Consider the following 21,538-nt stretch of genomic DNA (forward strand, 5'->3'; position numbering starts at 1 on the left):
GAGATCATTAAAATTATTTTTGAAATATGAATCTAATACAAATATGGAATTCATATTAGTGGAGTTTATAGAAATACCCTGATTTAATATATTTACTCCAGGCTGCAAGATCAATTTACTTAACATATTGCCAAATGTGATTTAAATAGATTATCTTGAAAGCAGCCAGAGAACAATATATGCAGAGGAAAAGCAATATGAATGGTGGCTGACAACTCTTCAGAAACAATGGAGATCAGAAGACAAACTAAAATTTTAAAGTATGGAAAGAAAATGTCAGCCCAGAATTCTATATTTAGTGAAAATGTTTTGCCAAAAAAACTCATCATTTCAAGCTTTCACATTTGAATTTGTTTCTTCTACTTGTGTTAATAAGAAATATGAGGACATTCTTAGCTATAGTGAGAATAAGTCCTGATTTTCCAGACTGGACAGGAGCTTAAAATACATACAGTCTGTAGGCTGGATCTAAACAGGACCCTCCTGACACAGAGTTTAATTGTAAAATCAAGCATAATGTATATAATTAACTCTAGGCAAAAAGCAGTTTAAAAATAAGATGCTTCTTGGTAAAAAGAATATTTGTGAAATTGATATATTAGACTCTCAGTACCTGAACATTAAGCATCTGATACCCTTATCCAACTGTATATGCTCTGAACCTGGCTCACAAAGCCGTCCTCTTATAATCAAGTGATTTTCCATCTACATCTGCCAAGAAGAAAAATGTAACAGCTATGCTCACACAAGTCTTACATCCCATTTAGCAGTATCATTTTTTTGTTGTTATATTAATAAACTGGCATTCCACTTGATGTATCAGTTTCTTATGAGCTTAGTTAACATGAGTTAGCCTCCTTGAACATTATCATAATTGGATCCCTGGATGATCAATTTTAAGACTTCTCTGAAATCTCATTTTTCCATCCACAGCAATCTGCAGAAGATAAATAAAACCCTTCATCCCTTAATCTTAAAAAAAATACTTTTTATTTGATATAACTTCAAACTTAAAGAATTGAGAGAAGGATCCAAGGAATTCCTATTATATTCTTTACCCAGATGTAAGAATCCTTTACATTTTTCCTTATTTTCTTTATTATTGCCTCTGTATACACACAGATATCTGTGTATATATACATACATGTGCATGCAGGAATATTTTTCTAATGATGTATTAGAGACATAATTTTCCCTTTCTCCTAGATATTCCAGTATTTCCTAGGAAGATGGGCATTCTGTCATGTAACAACATATTATACAAATCAGAAAAATTAACATTATAATTTGATACAGTGTTGTGAGATAATCCACAGTCTATGTTCAAATTATTGATTGTTCCCCAAATGTCCTTTATAGCCCCTTCTCCCATCCCCTAGTCCAGTGTCCAGTCCACTGTTTTTTTTAAATTTTGTTGTATCTAACAGTTCCTCACCCAGTCTTTGTCTTTTTCAGTTTGACATTTTTGTTGCAGACATTTTGTAGCACATCCTTTGGAGTTTACTTGGGGGATGTTTCCTTTTGATTAGATTTCGGGTACACATTTTTTGGTAAAAAACCCCAAGTGATATGCCCTTCTTAATGAATCATACCAAGAGGCATCATGATATTATTTTGGCTCAACTGTGGTTATATAAACTTTGATCTCAGGTTAAGGTGATGTCTGAGAGGTTTCTTTTTAATGAAGTTACTGTTCTTACCTTTGTAATTATCCTTTCACTACCACCCCAGTGGTGTTATACTGTCTTCCGACATCACAGAGAGTAGTTTTGCAGGTTTTTGATCTTTATGTATCTGGAATCCCACAGTATGTACTCTCCTTGTATGTATTCTTTCATTTTACATTATGTTTGTGAGACTGCTATGCAATTGCTATATTTTTATTCTTATGACTATATGGTATTCCATTACATGAATGTATTACCATTCATGAGCAATTGAGCAGTTTTCCAGTTTGTACTATGAAAAATGTGCTCTGTAAACATTATTGTAAATGTCATTTACAGAATCTATTGGGTATATACCAAGGAGGAATGGAATTTTTGAGTTGCATGTATCCGTTTATTCAGAGTTGGTGGACATTTCCAAAGAGTTTTCCAAAGGGATTGGTTTTACCAACTTTTATTCTGTCCAGAAGTGAATGAAAGTTCTGGTAGATCTGAAATAATGTTATTTTTATTTTTTCCTCTTCAATCATGATGTCTTTTTTTCTCCCCTTATTGTACTGCTATTACTTCCAAGAAATGTTGAATAGCATTTTTGTCATGAATGAGAGTTGAATTTTATCAAATGAATTTTCTTCATCTATTTGCGATGTTCATATGATTTTCACTTTATTTTCTATGTGTTAAATCATGTGGATTGATTTTCGAATGTTAAGCCAACCTAGAATTACTATACTGAAACTACTTGGAAATGAATTATCCTTCTTATACATATCTGGATTATGTTTGCTAATATTTTATTAAGGATTGTTGTGTCTATGTTCAAGAGAGAAGTTGGTCTCTAACTTTTCTTTCTTATAATGTCCTTGTTATGTTTTGGTATCAAAGTTATGTTGGCCTTATAAAAAGAAATGAGTTCTCTTTCTATTTTCAGAAGGGTTTAAGTAATATTAGAGTTATTTCTTTAGATTTGAAAGAATTCTTTGTTGAAGTTTTTTGAGCTAGGGGTTTTATTTGTGAAAAGTTTTTAAAGATTTGGCTCAATTTCTTTGTTAGATAAGAATGTTCATATTTTTAATGTCTCTGTCAATTTTAGTAAATTGTGTTTGTTAGGGACATTTATAGCATAAATTTGATAATATCTTTAAAAAATGTCAGTAGGATATCTGTTGATGTCCTCGTTTCCATTCCTGATATTGTCAATTTGTGTTGTCACCTTTTTTTCCTTCTTTACTCATGCTATTTCATTACCAGTTTTATTAATCTTTTCCAAGAACCCATCTTTGGTTTTGTTGATTATCTCTATAGTAGATTTATTTTTTCATTGGTGAATGTCTGATTTTGTATGCTTTCTTTCCTTCTTTATCTTTAATGTGCTCATATTTTTCTGGATTCTACTCTACTCATTTATATTCTTCTGTAGTGCTACTTTAAGACTATGTTTTCCTTAGTTTAGCTCTATCCCCAAGCTTTGATATGTCACATGTGATGGTTAGTATTCATATGTTTTAAAATATTTTCTGACCATCAATGTGATTTATTCTTAGGAAGTATTAGTTAAAAAAATTATTTAATATCTAGCTTTACTTCCTCTGCGAAGATGGAAATGTTTGGTATCTGAGATACCTATTCAGTGGTTGTTAGTCATTTGTAGCTATTGAACACTAGATACATGGCTAGTGCAGTTGAGGAACTGAATTTTAAATTTTAGAATAAATTTTAAAATAAAATTTATTTAATGTAAATAGTCACACTAATATGTAAATGTCTTACATATTAGTCAGCATAGTTAGGGTTCCCAACAATTTAATTTCTACATTGACATACTGAAGAGTATAATACTAGATGAAGACAAAAATAATGAGTTACTGGTATTTTGAAATCTCTTGATCTGGGGTAGAATGCACAGTATCCTCTGAAGCCTAGGTGGGAGTCTTAGATTTGGAGTCCAAAAGGGAATTGATTGATCCTTGGCCAGACCTGATGATTCTCCTGCCTGTGGAGCTAATGATCTTTAGATCACTGATGATATGGTAAACTACTATCCATTGTGTTAGATAGATCTGATTACGTGATTTAGAAGAGAATTGAGGAATGTGAAGAAAGTCTAATACGGCTCAAGAAGGACCAGTGACAAATATTTTAAAACCTATTCTCCATTTTTATGTGTCTTTTCTTTCTGCCTTTCAAATTCAGCATTTATAAGAGGAATCTTCTTTCACCCTGCTCCAGGGTGGGATATTCCCATAATATCCTAGAAAAGGGGCACCTGGGTGGCTCAGTCGTTAAGCATCTGCCTTCGGCTCAGGTCATGATCCCAGGGTCCTGGGATCAAGCCCCATGTCAGGCTCTCTGCTCAGCGGGAAGCCTGCTTCTCCCTCTCCCACTCCCCCTGCTGTGTTCCCTCTCTTGCTGTGTCTCTCTGTCAAATAAATAAATAAAATCTTTGAAAAAAAATAATATCCTAGAGAAAAGATGGGAGAGTAAAAATACAAAGGAGGGTCAAAGAGGAGTGAACGCTTGAATTCAATAAATAATTGGGTTTCTACTTAGAAACTATGACATCTGAAAAACTAAAATCCAATTAGAATTCAATTATCTATTGAGGAAAACATGATTACAATCCTTATACCTTATAATTACCATCATGCTTTTCCTTATTCTTTTTGTTAAATATTTCATTGCCTTATCTCACAGCTCCTGTAATTTTGAGTAAATCAATGATATGTACTGATGTGGACCTTAGATAAATGAGAATATATTTATCTTTCACTGAATCAAAGGTGGGTATAATTATTTTTAGGCAAAACTCATGAAATTACCACCTGCTTGAAAAGAAACTCTAGCAAATCCTTAGTTTCAGGGACTAGAATCAGATCCTCTAGTTATAAACAGGAGAAAAAAATCCTCTGGGCCCCTATGAACAATACTTTCCAAAAATAAAGCTCTTGTCTTTTAGTAACACATCAAAGTTGTACCATGGAGTTGGTAACAGTGCAGAGAAAAGAATGAAACAGTTTTAAGAATACTTTAGAGCTTGGGCACATTTCAGGATGAAAGTCCTTTAGGATTTTGCTACATTGGTAGAATACCAACATTATAGTTCCTTTATGAAATGTCACCATCAGAGAGATTAATTTTAGAAATATGGGATCACAGAAATGTTTCCATTGATGTAGGTTACTTTGTTGAACTCCAAAAATGTGTCAAGAGTAACAAATCTATCTGACATGTCCAGTCAAGTATCTGTTTTAAGCAGAAACCATGGCTTGCAGGACACTGTTAAATTTTAATTTTGTTTTTCAACCACAAAAAGGAGTCTTTGTTTGCAGTTGGGATGAACACCTGTGGAATCCTTAAACATTTACAGACATGTCTTTAAAAGCTCTATGGTACAGTTAAGATTTAATCTATCAAAGTGGTATAAATAATGTAGACATAGCCTTAGGTGCCAGTTCTTCCCATAGCACATAGAAAAACATAACAGCTGTAAGAACTTCTTTGGTGATTTTCATATAGCTCAAATATAACACTGCCAGGAAGGCAGAGGGGAGCAGTGTAATCTGGAGATAGAGCCTTCTTGATGCTAGTAATAATGTGCTAAAGTTTAGAAATGGGAAATATCAGGGTTCTGGCAAGGTTAAAATTATTCAGAAGAAATAAAATTCAGATGGTTTCATGTTCAAAAACTTGGATCTCATTCTGAACTTCTTAAAATTGAAAGGAAGGTAACAATAAGAATGGCCAAGCAGTTCTGGGCCTAAGCATTGACCTTCCACATCCTTTTAATCGAATCTAAAGGTATTTCCATGTTTATCTATGCCATTAAAACATCTCTGCTAGAATTGAATGTAGAGGTTCAATCTAAATTTCAAATCGAGTATGTATTAGATATGAAATAGGATGTGCAAAGCACTATATTGGCTACTAAAAGGGATAACAAGAAGTGTAAGATATAGTTCTAATTCCAACGATGATTAAGATCTAGTAGCAAAGGGCGCCTGGGTGGCTCAGTTGGTTAAGCAACTGCCTTCAGCTCAGGTCATGATCCCGGAGTCCCGGGATCGAGTCCCACATCGGGCTCCCTGCTCAGCAGGGAGTCTGCTTCTCCCTCTGACCCTACCCCCTCTTGGGCTCTCTCTCTGTCATTCTCTCTCTCTCAAATAAATAAATAAAATCTTTAAAAAAAAAGATCTGCAAAAAAGATGAGGAGAAAATGTTTGAGAAGTAACTAAGATTCATAGCATGTATTGTTGAAAGGGAAAATTTGGGGGGGGTGGTTGTTCTGGAAAATCTTCTTGGTAGAAGAGAAAATGAGATTTAATAAGGGCAAAGCTCCACACAGGTAGATGTGATGAGGGCGAGATGTTCTTGACGGGAGTATTAATGTAGATCTGGAGAGATGGAGCGAAAGGAAGTAACTGATTTTAGCTAGAGGGATAGGGTTATTAGAGGACTAGAGAAATAAGTTTAGAGATTTTTTTCCCCCCAGAATGTGGAGGGACTGGAATTCCAAAATGTAGTAATTTAAGTAAACAGGACTTTGGAAAGATAGAAACCAGTATAATGTAGGTGTTCAGTAAATATTTGGTGAGTTAATGAATTGGGAGATTATCACTGAACATTTTTTATAGAAAAGCAGATACATTAGGAATGAGCTCCTCACTCCTTGAGAATAGAATTAGAGTCATTAGATGAGGTACTAAAAATGCAACTGCTCTTTCTATGGCTACACATCAAGATTGGTAGTAAGCTCACAATCTAACTTTCTTTTTACAAGATGAAAGAACTTTAACTTCTTGTGCTCCCTCTTTCACTTAGTGCCTCCCAAACTCTGTTGCTTATCACATAATCTTCCTTTCTGAAAGGCTTTATTTTTTATCCTTCCTTCTCTTTTTTTCTAGAGAACATATTTCTGTGTTCCAGATCACCTTCTGGGTAATCAACCCCTGATCCCTTTCAGGTAGTGTTAATTACCTCCCTTCTGTACAAGAGCATGCACTACCCTTGTTATATTGTACATTACAAGTACAAGTCATTCTTTCACATGTTCATAGCCCATGATAGAAGAGTGAAAAATTTATAAAAACAAGTTATTCCTGGAAAATGAAAAAAAATGGTGAAGGGATTGCTGGCCTCTTTGATGATGCTTCCTTAGTGTCTGAAGGGAAGAAATAAGGAGGTGGTAATTCTAAGTTTCCTTGTGAATTCTAGATTCAGCTTTTTACTAAGATACTTTCATTTTAGTTTTAGACATTTCATGTATCTGTATGTACATACATATGCATATATGCATATGCATGTTCATATATGTGTTTATTATATATAATCTTAATGATCTCTTTTTCTGCATACAAATATGCACACACACACATTCTTAGTTGACAGGAGTATCTGCAAAAATGCCATGCTTCTGCCAACATGGCTTTCCAAACAGGTTCCATAGAAATAAGTGAAATAATCAAAACAAATCTTACTTTTCCTTCAGCCATACATTTACTTAGTTACCTGTTGAGTTATTTATTTTGCTGGGATTTTCTGAATTGAGTAATTAAGATGAGTAATGAGTAGGTAGACTATGGAACAAATCAGATAAATAAAGACTTAGGAATTCAAAAGAAGTTTCTGAAACGTTCCTACTTTAAACTTGTCATATATTTGGGCATTTTACTTTGTTTTATTTCATTCCAGAAATCCACAGGTGGACTTCAGAGAATTTGTGAACCCCTTTAAATCAATGTGCTACATTTTGTAATATGTTCATTTTTCTTGGGAAATTTTCTTTCTTTTTTGCAGAATCAGACTTCCTCAATCATCTATGACTGTAAATGTATTCTATTCTGTCTACTTTAATGTGTTAGACAATAGGCTATCTATTTAGTAATAGTAATTAGAGTAATAACCAACAGGTAATTTCAAATTGATTGTATCTTTTAATCTTTTTAACTCTAAGAAATAGGTTTTTTTTTAGATCTTCATTTTGCTGATGATTAAATTGAAATTCAGATCTCGAACATCCTGCATAAGCTAAGCATGTTATTCCACGGTAGGCAGTGGAGCCATCCTCTCATCTCTCCAAATCTGCAGTTCATTTCAGTAGACTTGTTCCTTGCCCCATCAACCATATGCTCTTCAGGAATCTCTCTCCTTCCATCTGTTTTCCTCTGTGCACAAGCAGGATTAGTCCTTGAACAGCTTGTCCAACTGCGCTCAGTCTCATTTCCCACCATGCTGTCAGGTCTTCTGAACATGGAAGGTTTGAGGGCAGAGAAAATGGACTCAGCAGAATTGGTATTTTTGAGTTGGCCTTCAGAAAATCAGTCTGGTCATACTTCACTGCAGGGGTCAGAGTGGTGGTATAGAGGAGTGGAAGCATGCTTGGCCGAAACAGCTTTGTATCGGAAATTTGGAGGCAGATAAGGAAAGGAGTGAACTTGGAATAAAGCAGAGAGGGGACAGGTGAAGGGAAGACCTTGGTTCAAGCAGAAAAGGCTCTGATCTCAGGACTAGAGGTACCAGACCTTCATAATGCTAGGAGAGCCTGATTCCAGTAGCTCTCAGTGACTCTGCCACAGTCTCTGACTACAGTCTTAAATAATCCTCTCTGGACAGAGAAAAACACTTTCAAGGAAGTTGAGGCCATACCCATGCACATACCCAACTCTCGAAGGGAAATTTAAAGCATCTTAACTCATCAGTGATGCCTGTATTACTGTGTGAATTCTGAGTTGATTGGATCTTTGTGAAGCAAAACTATCTTTATTATTTTCCTATTCAAACCTGAAGTCCTGTATCAGAGTGGGAGCATGAGCATTTCTTCCTTCTTCCTCATCCTCTCCCTGGAGGCTTTTACCTGCTAAAACTAAGGGAATATTTTGCAGTGGTACTTAAACCTGAAGAGGAAACAATGCTGGATTATGGTTTCTGAGGACCTCAGATATATCTCATTAATTATTTTTGTTTAAATTGAGGAATTGAGGTGCAGAAATATCATTATCACCTAATGGGGTAGAAGCCTGGAGTCCTCAAATTTCTGACTCAGAACCACTCCCTTTATCCTGTGAAATGTTCGGTATACATTTTCTCAATAATATTGCTAACTGACCAGAAAGGAAGTTGGTCACTACTGCTTATTTTTCTTGGTATTATGTTTAATAACTATTCTACTACTACAATAACTTATTGCCATATAAATCCATGGCCCCCTGGGACTTAGTTATTTGTATCAATGCATGCAATGAACTGATCAGGGCAATGTTTATTCCTATTATGGGCCATTTAGCTGTCCTACCACATTTGATACAAGCCAGACATGGTGATTGGGCAATTCTAGGACACAAACTGTTTCACAAAATGTATATATTTTCCACCACTAAAGGAATAATATGTTTTACAAGTAAATGCTATTAACCTCGAAGAGGCCATCCAAAGCAATATAATAAAGATCAGCAGGATATCTCAACATTCCCTGCCTGCTTAGTCTCAGGATTCTAGGCAGTGGAGGTGAAGAAAGGGTGGTCCTGGGAAAGGGAATGGTCCAGAATTAAGTGATACCTGAATTGACCTTTTAGGTCACTGAGGGCAGATTGCAAACATTGTCAAAGCTAGTGAAATTTTTCTTTGAATTTTCTCCTTATGGATCACTTATTTTAATCAGTAAGAAAACTTCTTCCTTGTCTGCTGAAATCCTGGGGCCCTCATCCCAAAATGGCTTTGGCTGACCCAAACATCACTTTCTGTGGCATGTAACAGGAGAAGGAAGGAACTAACGTTTTGCAATCCTCTCTTTCCTCTGTTGAGATGGTCAGCACTATTTAGTGACTACCCTCTCCGCCTCCATCCTGTCATGAACAGGTAAACTCTGAGCCACTGGTTTTGGTTAGTAAGTTACCAAATCTTAAACAGAAGCTAGCCTGTCCTAACTGGTATATTTCCCACTCTTTTCCCTCATGATAACAAGTCCATGGACTTGGGCGCCTGGGTGGCTCAGTTGGTTAAGTGACTGCCTTTGGCTCAGGTCATGATCCCAGAGTCCTGGGATCGAGTCCCACATCGGGCTCCTGGCTCAGTGGGGAGCCTGCTTCTCCCTCTGACCCTCTCCCCTCTCATGCTGTTTCTCTCTCTCTCTCAAATAAATAAATAAAATCTTAAAAAAAAAGTCCATGGACTTTTGCTCTTGAAACAGAAGGCTGAAAGAGTTGCTCATATATTACAAATTTGGAATTTAGGCAGAAAGAACACTGGTGTTCTAAGGCTAAGTTAGTTGAAGGCAAGACGGCACTTCCCATTAAGAGCAAGCAAACATGGTGAAATGAGAAAGGAAAGGAGTGGTTTTTCCATTTAAATGTGGCTGTGGAACACAAGTATGTTAGAGGAGGATGTTAAGTGACACTTTCTAGCATGGCATATCATCCCAGTAACTGCTAGGACAATTTTTTTAACCTTTCTATTTCCCCATCTGTAAAAAAAAGATTTATTACTGGTATTTTTCTCCTATTGCTAATAAGAAGATTAAATCAGATAATGCATATAAAATACCTGGCACAATGCTTGGATATTAGTAATAAGTTAATAAATGGAAACAATTATTTTTATTCCAACATTTTTTCCATTCCATCTCAATTCCTGTCTGAGTATGGCCATGCTTTCTTCATCAGTGTAAAAATAATTATTTTCATTTATATGAGCAGCTTACCATTTATGCCTAATGATGTGTAGCACAATAGCTGTTATACATATCATTAAATATGTGTCTGATTAACCTTCTTGTAATTTTAATTGCAACACAGAATTCCTCTTGTGCATACTCAGCCATCAGAGACTGGGGCTCATGAAACATGGTTGACTGCTTCCAACCTGAAAGAATTATAGGAAACGTCGATCACACATAGCATAAGTCATACACCTGAGAACAGCAGAGCACAAAGGAAAGAACACAGGGTTGGTAGTCATGTAGACAAAGGACTAAAAACTTTAGGTCCATCGCTACAATTTATTCAGTCCTCTGACAGTTTTTTTCTGTGAAACATGGCTAGTGATAACTACCATATAGGGTTTGTGAAGAATAGAGATGCTGTATATAAGATGTTCAACAAGGATCTTCGAACACAGTAAAAGTGTATTAGCTGTTACTATTTTTATAATTTTGGACTTGAATTTAGATGGGACTTCTAGAAGGCCATTGTTTTAGCCACCTCTGCTTTCAGGTATGTTATCACATCCTCTGCTCTCATTTTCTGCAAATGCAGAATATGAGACACCAGCATGATTTGTCCAAGGTCATGTACCTTATAAGTGAAGGAGAGAAGCTGATCCAGCTGGGCAAAACAACCTGAAGCATACATTCTTCTGATGTTGAGTCAGTGGCATCCTGTGCCTTCCCAAAGAGAGGAAGCACATTTGAGTCAGGAGGAAATACAACTGCCAAGTAGGAAAAGATATCAAAGAGCAGAGGACAACTGACCTGTTCTGTGCTGCAAATATGGCAAAAAGCCATATCAAAATGGTTCCTTGGACTCAAGAAACTTGAGAACATTAAAAATCTGTAAGTATGAGTCACACCCCCCTGTAGGAAGGAAACTGGAGCTATCTCCAGCTAATCAGAACATGTCTTCATGGGGCCTGTGTCCCAAGTTTCCTAGCCCTGCCTTCTTTAGTTACCATCTCTGAATACTTTCTTTCTTGTTTAGCATACTTGACCATGGCCCAGGGTATGGATAGACTGAGTAATCTGAGCTGTCTTGGATGATAGCTGTACATTGTCACGGTGGAGTAGCTGCTCATCAGAGGACCCCGTCTGCTGTGTGTAGTCTGCTGCTTCCTCAGAAGTTTTGTGCAAACCTTGATTCAGAGCTCTGTGGGAGATGAATAGACAAGCCACACTTGACTACTCTGTCTCTTTCTTGCCTCTTTCTTGCCTGTTTCATCTTGGCCAGGTCTTCTCTCTGAGGCCCTGGGAACAGTATATGACAATCATTTGAATTTTGATGTAGTGCTTCACAAGGGAGGTGAGTTACTTTACTTTTCAGGTGTTCCTACAGAAAAGTCATTGCAAGGATGAAATAAGAGAATGTGGGTTAATTAGATATATATTAGTGTGTCTAGAAATTATACTAGACATATTTTAAGTCTGTCTAGAAAAAATGTCTAGAAAATGATAGTTTCTCCTTTTTTTCTTGCAAAATAAAATCTAAATCTAGAGAAATAGAGCTATAATAAATATATTCCTGATTACTTCAAAAACTGCAAGGGTTAAAGATGGGAAAGGGTGTGAATTCCCCCATCATAATAAATTTCATTTTCTACATTTATAATGTAAAATTTATAAGAAAAAAATAAGAAAAATTTAAAAGAAGTCCCTGTGGAGAAGCAGTGTGCCGTTAGTGTGTTTTGTATGTATAGGTATATAATTCATTTTAAAATTAATTGAAATTACCTTATAGACATCAGAAAACTTTCAGTAAGGGAAGAAAAAGTAGTAGAAGTTTGACATGGTTCTTTGTTAATGAATTCAGAGTATGAATGAAGTTATTTGAGCATAAATATTTTTTCTGATTATGATAAAAATCTAGGTATGATTTCTGGTTATGAGCTTGTGGTTTAGAAGATTAAAGACAGTATAGCTGGAGGAGTTATTTTTCATCAGGTTCTTATGGAAGGTCCTGGTAAAAACCTATCCCATGATTAAAACTGAGGATCCCATGATGCCTGATGATTAAAAAAATTCCAAACAGATGTATTTTATAATAACTAAATACATTGTCTCTTAATGTCCCTTCTTCATAGAAATTATTAGCAGTGGGGAAGGAATTAACTTCTTTTTCTATATTAAGTGAGGTCAAAGAGGGAGAAAGTGGGCTTCTATTTAGGTTCTACAAGCTTGAAGTTCTGAAATGTCACTTTCCTGGAAGTCTTGTCATTTATATTATTGGGTTTAATGTGATATATATAATTTATTTATATCAACAAGCCCATATCACACCACTGATGCCTCAAAGGAGAGGAATACTATGGAAATGTTGGTGTGTGCCAGGATTGCTTGTTTGTGGGACTTGGTTACTCTAGGCCTGTCTGACACATAAACTACATGGGCCTATTTCTTGAACATGGTTTTCATTTGTGCTCCAATGTGCAACTGGTAAGGGCTGGGTGAATGCATTTGAGAAGAAATCTGTAGCTGTTATACACTCATCTAGATAATGGAATTGAGGCAGTTGTACATGGATAGCAGTGAATGTTGTCCACCGTGTGAGCTGCTGAGAAAGATGAGTTGGTCAGAGTGCCAATAGGATATTGTTATATTGTGTACCAATGACTACTTTTGATTCTCCAGGTAACTCTAGAGGATTATGAGAATAATCTCCAAAGGTCCCTGAAATTGCTGTCGTTGCCATGGGTATAGCTGAACTATTTAGTGTTGAGAGTCCTGCAAAAATAAAAAAAAGATGATGATGGTAGAGATAATGGCTGTTATATATATTTATATTTATTAGTTATCGTTATATTATTAGTTATATTTATATATTTATATATAATAATACATATGAATATATATATGAATGTATATAGTGCATCAATATCTGAATATATATAGTGCATCCAGGTACAATTATTATTTTTCTTTTGTTTCTTTAAATTAAAACTTTTATAAGCTCCTTCCCTTCCCCTATAACCCAGATTTCAGGAAGTCTAGAATCATGCTCTTATCTCATTTGCAGGGGGAGCGGCAGGCAGAGGGAGAGAGAGAGAGAAGTAGGCTCCCTGCTGAGCAAGGAGTCCAATGTGGGACCTGATCCCCGGACCCTGGGATCATGACCTGAGCTGAAGGCAAACGCTTAACCAACTGAGCCACCCAGGAGTCTCTGACATCTTGATTTTAGAAATGTAAGAACCATACTGGACTTCTGACCTCTTAAACTATAGGATAATAAATAGTATTTATATATAAATATATATATGTTTTGAGAATTGAAAATTGGGAAAATGGAGATATTGATATTTATTATTTTACATTATTACTTAGTAATGGCTACTTTCATAACTACTTCACTGCACAGACATCAGTCCATGTAGAAAGACATGGACATAAATCCCTGTGTTGATTAATTATTTTGGGAGCCTGGAATCACCTTGAATTAATCAGCCAGGTTACTTTAGAATATGATGTACAACATTAATTTTATTATATTATGACAACTAGGGAGAAACTAGCTGATTTACAAATGGGCCACCTATCATACTGATGAATAGAAACTGCCCAAATGTAGAGGAAATGCTGATTTAGAGCAATTTACAGATATTGATGTTAATAAAAAATAGTTTGTCATGTTAAATATAACTAGGCAAAATTTTGAAAGGATTAGGAGCTTAAAATAATGAAATGAAACTTAGAACTTAATGAGATTTTTATTAACTTCCCTTTGAACTATTTTAACTGAAAAAAAAAATAAAGGCTTTTAAAAAGCATCAACATAATTGTTTTAAAGATACCATGTGATGCTTATCTTTGTATTTGTTTAGGTAATATCTGCTGCCTTCTTGCAGAGAAGCCATTCTAGAGTCAGGATTTCTATATATAGCCCGTGTCATATACATGTACTTATCCCATAGAGAAATATTGGTGATTAAAAAAGCAAAAAACAAAAAAAACCCACATTTGATTTCAAGATAACTGTGATTGAATTTAGGTTCTCTATTTATAAGAGTTTTCCACAGAAACAGAACCAACAGCACACACTGACACATAAAATTAACCATCAGAGATTCTTAACTGATTTAAACTCTGAGTTAGAATAACTTGTGTAATGGGAATACAAGCAAGAAGAGAAGAACCTACAGAATCAATATGAACTTATTTTGGGTTTGATATTCCTAAGTTTTATCTCTCAAGAGATACTCAGACCTTTTAAGTACCAATAAAATTCTAATATTAACTGCAACAAAAAGGAAGATGTAAAAAGAAAATGATGATGGAGCAGCAAGAGAAGAGTGGAAGTGTCAGCTCAGGAGACAAAAGCTGATTTTTTTGTTGCTGGTAACATGGTCCTATTCATTTCCTCCCTAATGGGTGCTCTCTGCTACTTTTCTGCACCATTGAGAGCAGCTGCTGAATAGCATGCGGAGCTCAGCTCGTGACTTCTCTGGCACCCACATGGTTTTCCTGAAAGCCCAGGGGGAGGTTAGTGAAGAGAAATTGCCAGCACAATACAGAGGCAGAGCTGAACTCATGATCTATAACACCGATTTGTAATCCAGGCAGCTTTGTAGATAATCCTTCCTTACTCCCCACCGTGCCATCAAACTGGCTGCAGTGAAAGAGGAGATGTATGTATTTTTCTAACATTGACCTGTAATTGAAGGCTGTGACAGTAGAGCATACTAATTCTAGTCAGCCGAGACAGTAGTTCCTTACCCCTCCTCCTTTTTCCCTCCTGAGGCAGCATTTTATCTCTAGTCAGAGAGATGGGTAGCTGCATAACTACAGGTTTGTGTGCATTCTGGTCAGTTGCACTAGACCATTACTGGGTTGTTGTACTTCTACCTGCACACCTCTGTGTGCAACATGCTCCCACTTTCTTCCTCAAGGCACTTCTCCCCTCCTGCCATTCTTAGTCCCCACAACCAGCCAGGTTAACACAGGAATAGAAAACTTATCAGCTTATTTTATTTTATTTTGATTTGTTTTATTTTTTTTATAGTTTCAAGTTTTTGTGTAAATTCCAGCTAGTTAACCTATAGTGTAGTATTAGTTTCAAAGGTAGAATTTAGTGATTCATCACTTACATACAACACCCAGTGCTCATCACAAGTGCCTTCCTTAATGCCCATCACCCATCTAGCCCATCCCCCCCCACCTCCCCTCCAGCAACCCTCAGTTTGTTCTCTATAGTTAAGAGTCTGTTTTATGGTTTGCATTTCTCTTTTTTTTCCTTCCATGTTCATCTGTTTCTTTTCTTAAATTCCACATATGAGTGAAATCATATGTCATTTGTCTTTCTCTGACTTCTTTTTTTTTTTTAAGATTTTATTTATTTATTTATTTGACACACAGAGAGAGAGAAAGTGAGAGAGTACATAAGCAGGGGGAGAGGCAGGCAGAGGGAGAGAGAGAGAACCAGGCTCCCTGCAGAACAGGGAGCCCGACGCGGGACTCAATCCCAGGATCCTGGGATCATGACCTGAGCCAAAGGCAGATGATTAACCGACTGAGCTACCCAGGTGCCCTCTGACTGACTTATTTCATTTAGCATTATACTCTCTAGCTCCATTTACGTCTTTGCAAATGGCAAGATTTCATTCTTTTTATGGCTGAGTAATACTTCATTATATATGTGTATATATATATATATTTATATATATGTATACACACACACACACACGCACGCACGCACACCACATCTTCTTTATCCATTCATTAGTCGATGGACATTTGGCCTCTTTACATAATTTGGCTATTGTTGGTAATGCTGCTATAAACATCAGGGTGCATGTATCCCTTCAAATCAGTATTTTTGTACCCCTTGAGTAAATACCTAGTAATGTAATTGCTGGGTCATAGTTAGTTCTATTTTTAACTTTTTGAAGAACCTCCATGCTATTTTCCAGAGTGGCTGCACCAGTTTGCATTCCTACCAACACTGTTAAGAGGGTTCCCCTTTTTCTGCATTCTCACCAGCATCTGTTGTTTCTTGTATTAATTTTAGCCATTCTGACAGGTATGAAGTGATATCTCATTGTAGTTTTGATTTGTATTTCCCTGATGATGAGTGATGTTGAGCATCTTTTCATGTGTCTGTTAACCATCTCTTTGTCTTCTTTGGAAAAAATGTCTATTCATATTTTCCACCCATTTCTTAACTGGATTATTTGTTTATTTGAGTGTTGAGTTTGATAAGTTCTTTATAGGTTTTGGATACTAACCCTTTATCAGATATGTCATTTGCAGATATCTTCTCCTATCTCAAAGGTTGCCTTTTAGTTTTGTTGACTGTTCCCTTCACTGTGCAGAGCTTTTTATCTTGATGAAGTCCCAATAGTTCATTTTTGTTTTTTTTTCCTTTGCCTCCAGAGATATATCTAGTAAGAAATTGCTATGGTCGATGTCAAAGAGGTTACTGCCTGTGTTCTCCCCTAGGATTTTGATGGTTTTCTGCCTCACAGTTAGGTCTTTCACCTATTTTGAATTTGTTTTTGTGTATTGTGTAAGAAAGTGGTCCAGTTTCATATTTTGCATGTTCCTGTCCACTTTTCCTAACCATTCATTGAAGAGACTTTTTTCCTATGGATATTCTTTTCTGCTTTGTCAAAGATTAGTCAACCATATAGTTGTGGGTCCATTTCTGGGTTTTCTCTTCTGTTCCACTGATCTATGTGTCTGTTTTTGTGCCAGTACAATACTGTCTTGATCTCTACAGCTTTGTAATAGAGCTTGAAGTCTGGAATTGTGATGCCTCTAGCTTTGCTTTTCTTTTTCAAGATTTCTTTGGCTTGAACAGACTGATAACCAACAAAGAAATTGAGTAAGTAATCAAAAATCTCCCAACAAACAAAAGTCCAGGGCCAGATGGCTTCCCAGGGGAATTCTACCAAACATTTAAAGAAGAGCTAATACCTGTTATTCTCCAACTATACCAAAAAATAGAAATGGAAGGAAAACTTCCAAACTCATTCTATGAGGCCAACATTACCTTGATTCCAAAACCAAAGACCCCACTAAAGAAGAATTTCCAGCCAATATCCCTGATGAACATGGATGTAAAAATTCTCAACAAAATACTAGCAAATTGAATCCAACAGTATATTAAAAAATCGTTCACCACGATCAAGTGGGATTTATTCCTGGGCTTCAAAGGTGGTTCAGTATTTGCAAATCAATCAATGTGATACACCACATTAATGAAAGAAAGGATAAGAACCATATGATGTTCTCAATAGATGCAGAAAAAGCATTTGACAAAGCACAGCATCCATTTTTGATAAAAACCCTCAACAGAGTAGGTATAGAGGGAACATACCTCAACATCATAAGGTTATTCTTTTTAATAAAAAAAGAAGGTATTACAAAATTCAAAGATGTCCATAGAGAGAAATTAAGCCATTGATGCTATCAATTTATATACTATGCATCTTGGGAAATGAACATGGAATTAAATATCATATGAAGACCCAGTGGCATTAAAGACCTTTGCAGGTTTTTGTTTTCTCACCTGGAAAGATGATTCAGTTATTTTTGAGTAAGGGGATGGATCAAATATATGTTAGCATAATTTCTAGCTGTATTCCCTTAATACTGTCTTGCAAAGACCTTGTGCATTGTAACTAACAGAGATAAATAGCAACAACAAAAAATACACAGAATAATTTTCAGAAAAAAAAATACACAGAATAGGCCTATATTCTATACTATACAAAATTAATTAACCAACTAAATTTCTCAATAAAAAGTAGTTATTTTAACTAATTGGTTCTTTCTTAATTAATATGGCAAAACAGTCTTGTTTAATGTGTTTACATTTATTCTTCTGTTCCCTAGGCTGATTGTATTTTTAATCTCCCTTTTATCTTGCCAAATTCTATTAATGAGTGTATTTAAATACACAAAACACTAGGTTGGGAAAAATATTACCATACACACCAATACAATTGTCTAGCCATAGCTTAGCTTTCTTCCCACCCTATATGTGCTAAATTGGTTCTTTTATTAACTCACAGATTTTTTTTTTCTAAGTAAGCCATTAAATTTCTTTCCTATCAGACCTTTTATGTTTCTAAAAGATTTCCATTCACAAACTGTGTATATGTGTGTGTGTGTGTGTGTGTGTGTGTGTGTGTGTGTGTGTGTTAATGTTGCTAATTTTGAGGTGGATAGTGCAGGTTGAATCCCTTAGGAAGTAGACTCTGAGAGATAGGCATGCAGAAATTTTATTAGGGGGTGATCCTGAGAACAGTATCTGTGGAAAAGAAGAGGAGGAAAGAGGACTGGCTGAGTGAGAACTGCTATGGAGATTCTGAAGCCGGGATGGCCCTTCAGAGTTGTCCTCTTTTGGAGCAAAGGGGCCGGGTCTTTATACTTTCATTTGGACAAGTCATTGGATGGTAGCTGACCTTATGAAGACTGTATGACTTGAGCCGAACAGCTGTATATAAGCAAGGACAATTTCCAGAGAGGGCTAATAGCTGAGGGATACCAGCCAGCAATAGATTAAGTAAGATTGGGCTGGTCTTTGTTCTTAAAAATGAAGTATTAAAGGAGAATCTTTAAACAATGTTTCAATAATTTATTTTTATCTGTACTTTTTCTTATTTATTATGTAAATGCACTTCTATCTAAATACTTAGAACTCTCCCCAGTGCTTCTCTGAAGGTAGTTAGGTACTTTTTTATCTTTTCATTTTTGGGGTACTGTCTTTACATAATATTAACAGGAAGCTCATTTAAACACACTGCAACATCCAAGTTATTTAAGCAACTGGGGAAAAAAAAGAAAGAAAAAAGGATATATATATATCTCACCATGTAATTTTACCCAGTTTTACACATATTTTTCTTCAAGATTTTACACATATTTCTCTTCCAACTAATCAAAACAAAATGCTAAAATAACCAAGTTAGTGTCAAGTGTTACTTTTAAGCTATAATATTTTAGTATCTTTAAGTAATATCATAAATTAAAAATGTGGTTTTGTATAACAATATATTAATACTCATAAGGATTTTTATGACAAAATTTGTTCAATAAGTAAAAAAAAAAAAACCTGAATTTTTACATCAGTTTAAAAAATAACTTGGGGGCCCCTGGGTGGCTCAGTTGGTTAAGCGACTGCCTTCACCTCAGGTCATGATCCTGGAGTCCCGGGATCGAGTCCCGCATCGGGCTTCCTGCTCAGCAGGGAGTCTGCTTCGCCCTCTGACCCTCCCCCCTCTCGTGCTCTCTATCTCATTCTCTCTCTCAAATGGATAAATAAAATCTTTAAAAAAATAACTTGGTTAAGTTAAAATTTAATTGAGTTTAACACTCTGTTTTCTTTGGCTCATAACTTTGAAGTCAGTCAGTCACTGTGGCCATCAGTGTGGTGATCAACTTCAGGGAGCAGGGAGAGTCTTGTGATTAGAAAGGGCTTGTGGAGCCCTTGGGGACTATGGGCAGTGTTCTACTTCTTTACTCTGTTGGTACTTATGAGTTCCCTTTATAACTATTTGTTAAATTCCTCATTCATGTTTGTATGTAGAATATAGAGACTACATACATGACTAGTGCTCACCATATCTAGTTTTCTTCCCCTTCCTAGTGGGTAGGAAGACCTTTCCACCCACTTGGAATAATACATCTCATTTCCTCTGCCAAGTGAGATTGGAATCCACATGTTGAGACAATAGCATCTCAAAATTGAATTAGCCTGGATCCCTGAGTCACTGGACAGGAGTTGCTTTAGAGAGCCACTGGACACATTATGTACTTTGCACAGATGGGAAATAACCTGTATTAAGCCACTGAGATTTCAGGATTTTCTGGTTACCAGAGTTATTTTGTCTAATTAACAAAATGTGTGTGTGTGCGTGTGTGTGTGTGTATAGATACACTCTATTTTATAATATGTACTCTTGTGTTTATATGTGTTTCTTGGTGTTTAGATACTGAATAAATGGGAGGTTAAGAAGGAGAGGAAAAGAAGTGTAGGTAGTTTTAGTAGCTAATTTCCTGGTGGGTGTCTTATAGTCTCACCTTATCTTTCTATGCCACATAATTTGATGCTTGTCAGCCCACAGGTCCACTATGCTTAGTCTAATAGTGAATGGCTATTAAGTGGTGGAAAGATTACATGATAGAATAGTGGCCACTAACAACATTTCCTTCAGAGAGAGACTGGGCAAGGTAGTCACTCTTTATATAATAACAATATTAGAAATCAACATTTCTACCAGTTACTATTTCTGTGGCTATGAGAAAGTGAGTGTCCATGTGTAAAGTAGCAATGTCAGCAGCTTCTGACTGGTCTGTGTCTCTTCCAGTCTGCTTGCTTAACTAATTAAATAAGATTAATATCATTATGATTTTTCAAGTAATTAAGGTGGTCAGATAGTGCTGTACCCTTTGTGTACTGGACAATTCACATAGACTCCAGTGTTAATGCACCCCATTATATTGTCCAGTCCTCAACCTGTACAACTGTATATATGTATTATGCTTTTGAGCACTTCACCTTATTTCTGCCCACTTATTATCACTTGAGGTGCTTCTTTTATTTGGAAAGTCCAACTCTTGCCTCAATCCAAGTCATGAAATGGAACTCCAATTCTACACTGTGCCATTAGGCTCTCTACAGTTTTCTCTCATATAGTATATGCCACAGAATTAAGCACTTAATATATCAATGTAACTTACTCAAGGTTCAGATTCTAAAGTCGGCACATGGGGTATAAATCATTTGTAGTTAAAACAACTCTTTAAACTGGTGCATCACGTTTGTGTATAAGGCTGTACTGTTTTCTTATGTATACTAACATTTGAGAACCATGGAGCGAGATGAAAGGAAGCTTCTAAATCAGATGTATGGACTTAGAATCTCTCTTAAAGACACACATCTTATTCCTAGATAATTCTAAAAGGTTTCTCTTTGCCTGCAGGGTTTACTCTCTCAGTTTTAAAGTTGAGTCTTTAAACTGTTGATATATCTCAATAAGAGTATTTTGCTTTCAATTTGGAAAGCACTTGGTACCAGTCCTAGCACACAGTAGGAGCTCTGTAAATGTTTGATGGATTCATGTCCAATTGATTGTATTCTTTAAATAATAATAAAGAAGGAAAAGGCCACCTGAAGAAATGGCCAGATTAGCTCAGATAATTTCTTAAAACAAGGAAAACTGATTTACTGTAT

General features: G+C 35.9%; 1 long non-coding RNA gene across 2 annotated transcripts in view; it reads right to left on the reverse strand.

The window, feature by feature from the left end:
* Positions 1-10,424: 10,424 nt before the first annotated feature.
* Positions 10,425-21,538, reverse strand: part of LOC112810991 (uncharacterized) — a 38,706-nt gene continuing 27,592 nt past the window's right edge. The window contains exons 5-8 of one of the 2 annotated variants that reach the window (XR_012381959.1): positions 12,909-13,089; positions 11,128-11,698; positions 10,952-11,040; positions 10,425-10,520 (exon numbers count right to left, since the gene is read on the reverse strand). This is a non-coding gene — a long non-coding RNA (uncharacterized lncRNA). Of the gene's footprint in view, positions 10,521-10,951; positions 11,699-12,908; positions 13,090-21,538 lie in introns of both variants that reach the window. The other variant, XR_003204931.2, reaches the window with a different exon arrangement.

The sequence above is a fragment of the Callorhinus ursinus genome, unplaced genomic scaffold (assembly GCF_003265705.2).
Source record: "Callorhinus ursinus isolate GAN/ISIS: 27379988/994484 unplaced genomic scaffold, GSC_fseal_2.0 scaffold2, whole genome shotgun sequence".
NCBI lineage: Eukaryota > Metazoa > Chordata > Mammalia > Carnivora > Otariidae > Callorhinus > Callorhinus ursinus.